This window comes from Bubalus bubalis, chromosome 18 (assembly GCF_019923935.1).
Source record: "Bubalus bubalis isolate 160015118507 breed Murrah chromosome 18, NDDB_SH_1, whole genome shotgun sequence".
Taxonomy (NCBI): domain Eukaryota; kingdom Metazoa; phylum Chordata; class Mammalia; order Artiodactyla; family Bovidae; genus Bubalus; species Bubalus bubalis.
In genome coordinates, this window is record NC_059174.1 from 11,829,838 (window position 1) to 11,837,609 (window position 7,772).

Here is a 7,772-nt window from a genome sequence, read left to right on the forward strand (position 1 = left end):
GCCGTGCGGCTCCGGGAGAAAGAATTCAGTGTGGACCCTATTTTTGTACTCTTTTCCCTGAAATAGAACAGCGAGATTCTGTCCGGCTTGCATTCCGGGGGCTCTGCCTCTCAGGGAAGGGCTTCCCTCGCCTGCTGCTTCCTCGGACCCGCACAGCGGGAGGCCGGCTTGGCAGGAAGACAGCAGGGGGCCAAGGTCTCCCGGACTCTCAGCTGTCTGGCCGGGGGTCTCACTGCAGCCCCTTCCTCCCCATGGACAAGACAGGACGTGGCTCAGAGACTCCTGGAGGTCGCCTGGCCCTGGTTCTGCTCAGCAGAGGGGTGCCTTGAACCCGTTTCCCCAGATCATGGGGTTCCTGTTGGGGGATGGTGAGGGGACCCCGGGAAGATGTGGATGGACCATTTCCATCACTCCCTGGAGCAGCAGCTGGCTCTGGGGCGAGAGGGGCAGGGGCCTTGGGAACCACTGGGGCCTTCCTCAGACCTCAGGTCTGCCCCCAACCAGCTTCGAATTTTGGACATACCCTCCCACGTGGGAAGTCACTGGGCTGCCTGATTAAATACAAGACATCCAAGTCAAGTGGAATTTCAGCTAAACAGTGATTTTCTTTTTTTTTTTTTGGTATAGCAGTGGACATACTTTTATAAAATATGGCCCACTGTTGATCTAAAATTCAAATTTCCCTGGGTGCCCTGTATTTTTAGGGACTGCAGCCAGCAACCCTCCCTGCGTATGAAGCCGCTGGAACACCATGCACTCAGCAGCGAGTTCCCCACTGGGTTGCTTCAATCAACAAACATTCGTCATGCGTCTGCTCTGGGCCAGGGCCTGGGACACAGCCCCGAGCAGACAGTCTCTGTGTCCCGTGGCCACTGTAAGGAACACTATGAATTCAGGTGGCTTAAATGGCACACATGCATTCTCTCACCGTTTTGGGGGTCAGACGTCCAACAAGAGTTTTACTGGGCTAAAACCAGGTGTAGGAGCTGCACGTATCTCTGGAGTCGCTAGGGGAGAATGTTTCCTGGCTTCTCCCTGATTTTATTTTATAAAATTATTTACTGATGGATTTGGCTGTTCCGGGGCATACTAGCGGCATGTGGGATCTTGTTTTCAGTTGGGGCTCCTGAACACTTAGTTGTGGCAAGTAGGATCTAGTTCCCTGACCAGGGATTGAACCTGGGCCGGCTGCACTGGGAGCACAGAGCCTTAGCCACTGGACCCCCAGGAGAGTCCCCTCCCTGACTTCAGAGGCACCAGCACTCCTTGGCCAGGGGCCCCTCCCTCCACCTTCCAAGCCAGGACATGTCGAGGGTCATCAGGGAGCCATCACTCTGGCTCTGAGGGTCCCAGTTCTGCTTTCCCACCCACTCTTAGGGACCCTGTGATTACCGTGGGCTCAGCAAATGATCCGGAGAGTCTCCCAATCTCAGTACCACCTGTGACCCTAATCGCCCTCTGCCGTGGGGGGAGGGGGAGAAGGACAACCTTTTGACAGGTTCTGGGGGTGAGGACCAAAGTGGGGGGCTCATTCTGTTTTCATGGTCTCTGACCCCACAGAGTGCACAATTTGGGGTTGGAGAAAGGCAGATGAGAAACAAGTAAACAAGGAATAAATGTGTTTACATAGAGTGTATATTATTCCTCCTCCTAGGTATGTCCCTCCTCTCAACCCTGGGGGCACTGGGCGCAAACCCAGCTTCTGGAACACCCCTGGGAGTCCAGCAGTGAAGAATCCACCTGCCGATGCAGGGGACGTGGGTTCGATCCTCAGTCGGGGAATGAAGATCCCATGTGTCTTGGGGCAACGAAGCCTGCGTGCTGCAACTGCAGAGCCCACGCACTCGGGAGACCGTGCTCCACTACGGGAGAAGCCTGCCCGCCACAACGAAGACCCAGTGCAGCCAAAAAGCAAAATAGCCACTTGGCTTCTATGTGATGGACTCAAAATCCGGACTCATGACGCAGAACAAATAAGGACAAGCAGCACTCAACATAACGAACCACTTTGGGGAATTGGCTGTATCTACAGGCGTAGGCCAGTGGTAAAGAACCCACCTGCCAATGCAGGAGATGCTAAGAGACATACATGGGTTTGATCCCTGGATTGAGAAGATCCCCTGGAGGAGGGCATGGCAACCCATTCCAGTATTCTTGCCTGGAGAATCCCATGGACAGAGGAGCCTGGCAGGCTACAGTCTATGAGGTTGCAAAGAGTCAGACACGACTGAAGCAACTTAGCACACACGCATGCACAGGCCTAGCTCATGACAGAGTCCACATTCAGGCATATTCCCAAGTGCGTGTGTGGCCCCCAGGAGACAGGCACGAATACTCAGGCAGCACTATTGCCAACAGGCAGCGGCTGGCAACTATTTCAGCACCTCTCCACAGCTCCATGAATAAGGCACTATGGAGTAATTGTACATGATTATCCTGCAAACATGAGCCCGAACAAACTTTGCTGCACATGGCCCTGGGGGTGATTCTCACCCTCGTCACGCTGAGCCAGGCATTAGCACACCTACTCAGACAGGTGACCCAGATCTGCGCCCATGCGGGTGTCCGGCTGTGTCGACCTGCCTGAGCTGGGCCCACTTTTCGCTGAGTGGCCCCAGGTTGTCATGGCGGAAAGAGGGGCATGCAGTTGATCTGGAAGGGAGAGGGGAGCGGCCGCAACACGCCCCCCTCGGGCACCCAAAGTGCCCCCAGTGCACCTTGTCCCCCTCTCCTTCCTGCTCGCCTGCCTCGCGGACCACCAGTGACCCCTGGACCGCCACCGTAGAAGCAGCTTGCGTCCATCGAGGGACCGGGTTCCAGCCGGGGAACACGTGTGCCAGCCTGCTTTCCAAGGTTAGTCCCTGCAAACCGCACTCAAGGCACCAATGCTTCTGGAAGGCGGGGCAGAACTCATCTCTGACCCTCCCCAGCTCCTCCCACAGCCGTGTCCGGTCCAGTCCCTATGATAAATCCGTCGCATCACTCAGGGTGGTTCTGCCTCCCTGGCCGAGGCCGGGCTGATAAGCCTTATCAGGACAGGGGAGTGGGAGGCACTAGGGCGCTGGGGGCCGCAGGGACTGGTTCCAGGCCAGTGTTTACCTCTCAAAAATCCATCAAGCTGCCTGCCTATGACATGCATATTTCAATAAGCACTTTTTTTTAAGGGCGTTTTTTAAGTTTTGCGACCAGGGTTATTTTTTAATCCCGATGCTTATCAGGCTCCCATAGCAAGCGGTTTTGCTCAGCGGGTCTGCCGGGCTCCGGGCTCAGAGGAACAGGGGCCGCCTTATCTGCTCCTGTGAATTCCCAGGGTCTGGGAGGCCTCAGCCCCGGGCGCCGGTTCAGGGATGGTCACTGCGCCGAAGTAGATGCAGCGTCCCTGGGAACCAGGACCCAGGAAGGGCTGGGAAGAGGAATGCACAGTCCCTTCTCCCCTGTAGCTGCTTCTGTCAGCTGAAAGAGCCCCTCGGCCCCCTTTACATTTTAATAGCCTCTTATCTCGGGGCACTGCCCAGGGGAACTGACCGCTCTCGTAAACGTCCCAGGGCGGGGGGCTGTTTTATGTGCTTTTCCCACCAGCTCTCAAGGGGACCCTGAGAAAGACACTGCCCTGCACCGGAGGGCCGGGTGGGGGACGTTCCGACAGACTGCCTGGGTCAGCCAGGGACAGGGCCACGCCCCGGGGGTGGCAGCGTCATCCCCAAGAAGTGGCTTTATCCACTCAATAGCCCCTGAGAGGACCTTGCTGCATCTCAGATGCTGCCCACCCGACAGTTACATCCCCGCCCTCCCCAGGGGCGAGCAGGTTGGGGGTGGGCTCCTGGGGTCCCATGGCCAGGAGGCCTCCATCCTCCACTCACCATCTTCCCCAACACACAGCTTCATCCACTCAGGATACTCAGAATGCAAACGCCCCCCTGGGACCTGGCCAATTCTTTAAAAACTCGTCCTGAACTGAAATGGGCCAGCCGCCTCATCTCTGCAAGGCTTTTTCAAGGGAGGAAGTTCTCTGAAAACGTCCTCTTAGGAGTGGAGGTGCAGCTCCTCCCCGCCTTCCTCCGCATCACTCCCCCTCCCCTCCCGGGCCCCTCCTCTTTCACCCCAGCACCCCCTCACCCCCTCCCCCGCCCCCCACTGTACAGGGGGGGCCTGGGTCCGGGCGACCCGGCCGCAGGGGAGAGCCCCAGATGGGAGTCAGGCCAGCTGTCCTGGGTCCCTCCACACAAATCCTACCAGTTTCAGATGGAGGTCCAGTGTGGGGAGCGGGCCCAAAGGCAGACCTCTGAGCAGGGCTGGAGCAGATGCCCGTCCTCTGGCCAGTGCTGCTCAGCATTCCAGAGGGTGTGTGGGCCTGGGGCGCGGTGGACTAGCACCTGCAGAGCTGCTCTACCTACATCTGGCCTCTCACTTCTGCCACGCCGGGAGCGCCAAGCAGCTGCCAGGTTGGCTGTCGCCTTGCTGCCACTCTCAGGAGGATGCTGTCCCTCAGGGCACTCTGCACTCCTCCTGCAACCCTGAAGAATTCTGGAGGCCCTGACGGCTTGGTGGAGGGAGCTGGTGGGAAGAAGGGGTTGTGGTTTAGTCGCTCAGTTGTGTTGACCCTTTGTGACCCCATGAACTGTAGTCCGCCAGGCTCCTCTGTCCATGGGATTCTCCAGGCAAAAATACTGGAGTGGGCTGCCATTTTCTCCTCTAGGGGATCTTCCCGACCCAGGGATCGAACCCATGTCTCCTGTGTTGGCAGGCATTTATCACTGAGCCACCTGGGAAGCCAGGGAAGGTGGGGGGAGAGGTGACAAACCATGAGCACCTGGCGTCTGCACACTCCTCGCAGGGACACGCTGATCCCATGGGGACTCACGGGGAAGATAAAGCACTACCTCCGACCGTGTCTGCCCCTGGCACCTGACCGTCCATTTATCCATTGGCTCTCTAACCTGTGTCTGTTCTGAATGGTCAGTGGCTGGGCTCTGGGGAACCCCAGCTTCCCAGCTCTTGACTGAATGGCTGGGACAGGGTCTCCCTTCTCCTGGTGCTTCTGTGTTTCTCATCTCTTAGGTGCATTTGATGCAGACAAAGAGCCCTCTCTCCCTGATATCTAGCTGCAGCCACTAGAATTCCACCATCAAAGCCACCCTCTGGACTTAGGAAAGATACACGTGAAAACACAAATGAGACCAAACCAGATAACACCTTGGCAATAAATTGTGGGATGGACTGAAACGCAAGGGATGCGAAGTTCCTGCGACAGGCCGGTGGTTTCACCTCCCTCCTCCAGACACTTGCTGCACAGTTGGCTCCTATCTGCGCCCACCTGCCCCGGCCTCTCCACCCAGGATGACCGCGTGTGCGTCATCCTCGCCACCAGGGGGCGCAGAGGAGTCCAGTCTCTGCACCTGGAGACCCAGGTTCAGGCTTACACTGCCTGTTCTAACTTGGGTTTAATCGCAAATACCTGGAAAATTTATGTTGAACAATTTTTTTAACAAAAGAATCTGCAGATTCTTTAATCCCAGCCTGGAAGAGCGTGGTATGCAGTGGGCACTGGGAATGTAGGGTTTTTTTTTAAATCAAGAGCCTTGGTTGATTGTGATGAAGTGGGGTGGGGTGTCTGGACTACCTGTCTGTCTGCTTTTTAATCATGAGCTCACCCGCAAAGGGCAGCAGCACTGAAATTCCACAAAGAACACTAGTCACACCATCACTGAGCATCACAGCGATGCGGAGGACAGCGGAAGAAGCAGCCTGGTGAGTCCTTTCTCCGTGTCTCTCTAGTCTTCCGACCATGCCTGAGGTTCCCCGGTCTATGACACCCTGAGGAGGGGGGCAGGCATTGAGCACCTTGTGGATGAGAAGAGGCAGCCAGAAGTAACAGAGGCCGCTGGAGAAAGGAGTCAGAACTAAACAATCAATAAGAAATAAATACTTGAAAAGTGAAAAAGTGCGTGGGAGGAATTGGGAGATTGGGATTGACACATATACGCTATTGGTACTATGTACAAAGCAGACCACAGTGAGATCACTCTGTACAGCCTAGGGAGCTCTACCAGGCGCTTGTGGGATCTGAGTGGGAAGGAAAGCCAAAGCAGAGGGGCGCGATGTACACATATGGCTGATTCTCTTTGCTGTACAGCAGAAAAGAACACATTGTAAAGCAGTTAGTGGTAGTTTAGGTGCTCAGTCGTGTCTGACTCTTGCAACCCTCTGGACTGTAGCCCACCAGGTTCCTCTGTCCGTGGGGTTTCCCAGGCAAGAATGCTGGAGTGGGTGGCCATGCCCTCCTCCAGGGGCTCTTCCTGACCCAGGGGTCGAACCCAGGTTTCCTGCATTGCAGGTGGTCTCTTTACCAACTGATCTACCAGGGAAGCCCGTAAAGTGACTGCACTCCAATAAAAATTACAAAAAAGAAAAAAAGAGTGAAAAAGTTAAAATGGTGGGCATCCACAGACAAGGAAGATGACTCAGTTCTCCAGCAGCCTCTGCACCTTCTGTAATTTCCTGTTTTATTTCTCTAAAGCCCTCTGCCTGGGTCCCCATTCAGATGCGCTTTCCCCATTCCAGCGTGTCCCTGTGTCCATGTATATCCTTGTGCAGAGTTCTGTGGGCAAAGAATTTGCACAGGTGGTCTTGTGTCAAATACTACCCTCTCCCTGAAGCCGGTGCTCTGCGACAACCTGGAGGGAGGTAGGAGGAGGGAGGTGGGAAGTGGGAGGAGGGAGGTGAGAGGAGGGAGGTGGGAGGAAGGAGACGACACATGTATGCCTATGGCCGATTCGTGCTGATGTATGGCAAAAACCATTACAATATTATAAAGTAATTACTCTTCAATTACAATTTTTTTAAAGAGACCAAAAAAAAAAAAAAATCTCCCTCTCCTTCTCTTCACCCACCTCCTGCCCCTGCCGCCCTGGCCAGGACAGCACAAAGACCAATCCATGGTTTGGATGGACTCAATCTGTGGACCCTAACTGGTGCCCCACACCCGGGGGTGGGCACCTCCCACGTACTGTCCAGTGCCCTGGTGGCAGACTCCTGCATCCTCACCACCACAAACAATGCCTGGATGGACATCTCTGCTCATGTCCTGTGTGGGCCAGATGTGAAAGGCTTCCGCAGGGGGCTAACCCAGGGTGGCCTGGCCCCTGGGATATTTGAACACGTAATCTGACTGCTGACTCGTCAGAGTTTCATGCTTCAACCATAAGGGGAAGAATCATTAGTCTGATAAATACTGGTATCCTATGATGCAAATGTGCTCGGGTCTCAGATTGCAGAAAAGCCACTTCAGAGTGGGACACATGTGCATCGTGGACGGTGACCCTGCGGTCATGTAAGTGAAGTGGGGCTATGTCCTGATAAATGCACCCGAAGTCATGAATGCATTTAATGCGCCTCTCCTACCGAGCATCACAGCTTGGTCTGGCGTACCTCGAATGTGTGCAGGACACTAACATCAAACCACCGCTGGGCAACATCATCAACACAGCCTGTTTTATAAATCAAGTGTTGACCATCTCATGGAATTCATCGCATACAGTACCTAAAGTGAAAACCAGAAAGGGGGTAGGCGCACAGGCCATTCGCCCTCATGATCCTGGGGCTGCCCAGCAGCACGAGAGAGGGCCAGACCAGAAACCACTAGCCCTGGAAAGATCCAAACTCAAAGCATGGTTTTTACTGGGTGCACGCTGCTCTCACACCACCTTCAAGCGGAAAAATCCTAAGTCGAACCATCGTCATTCAGTGACAGTCTACACTGTTTGTTCTATAAA

General features: G+C 55.1%; 1 long non-coding RNA gene across 1 annotated transcript; it reads left to right on the forward strand.

The window, feature by feature from the left end:
- Positions 1-673: 673 nt before the first annotated feature.
- Positions 674-3,340, forward strand: LOC123330345. Its single transcript, XR_006546200.2, has 2 exons — positions 674-874; positions 1,655-3,340. It is a non-coding gene; the product is annotated as an uncharacterized LOC123330345 (long non-coding RNA).
- The last annotated feature ends 4,432 nt before the right edge of the window (positions 3,341-7,772 follow it).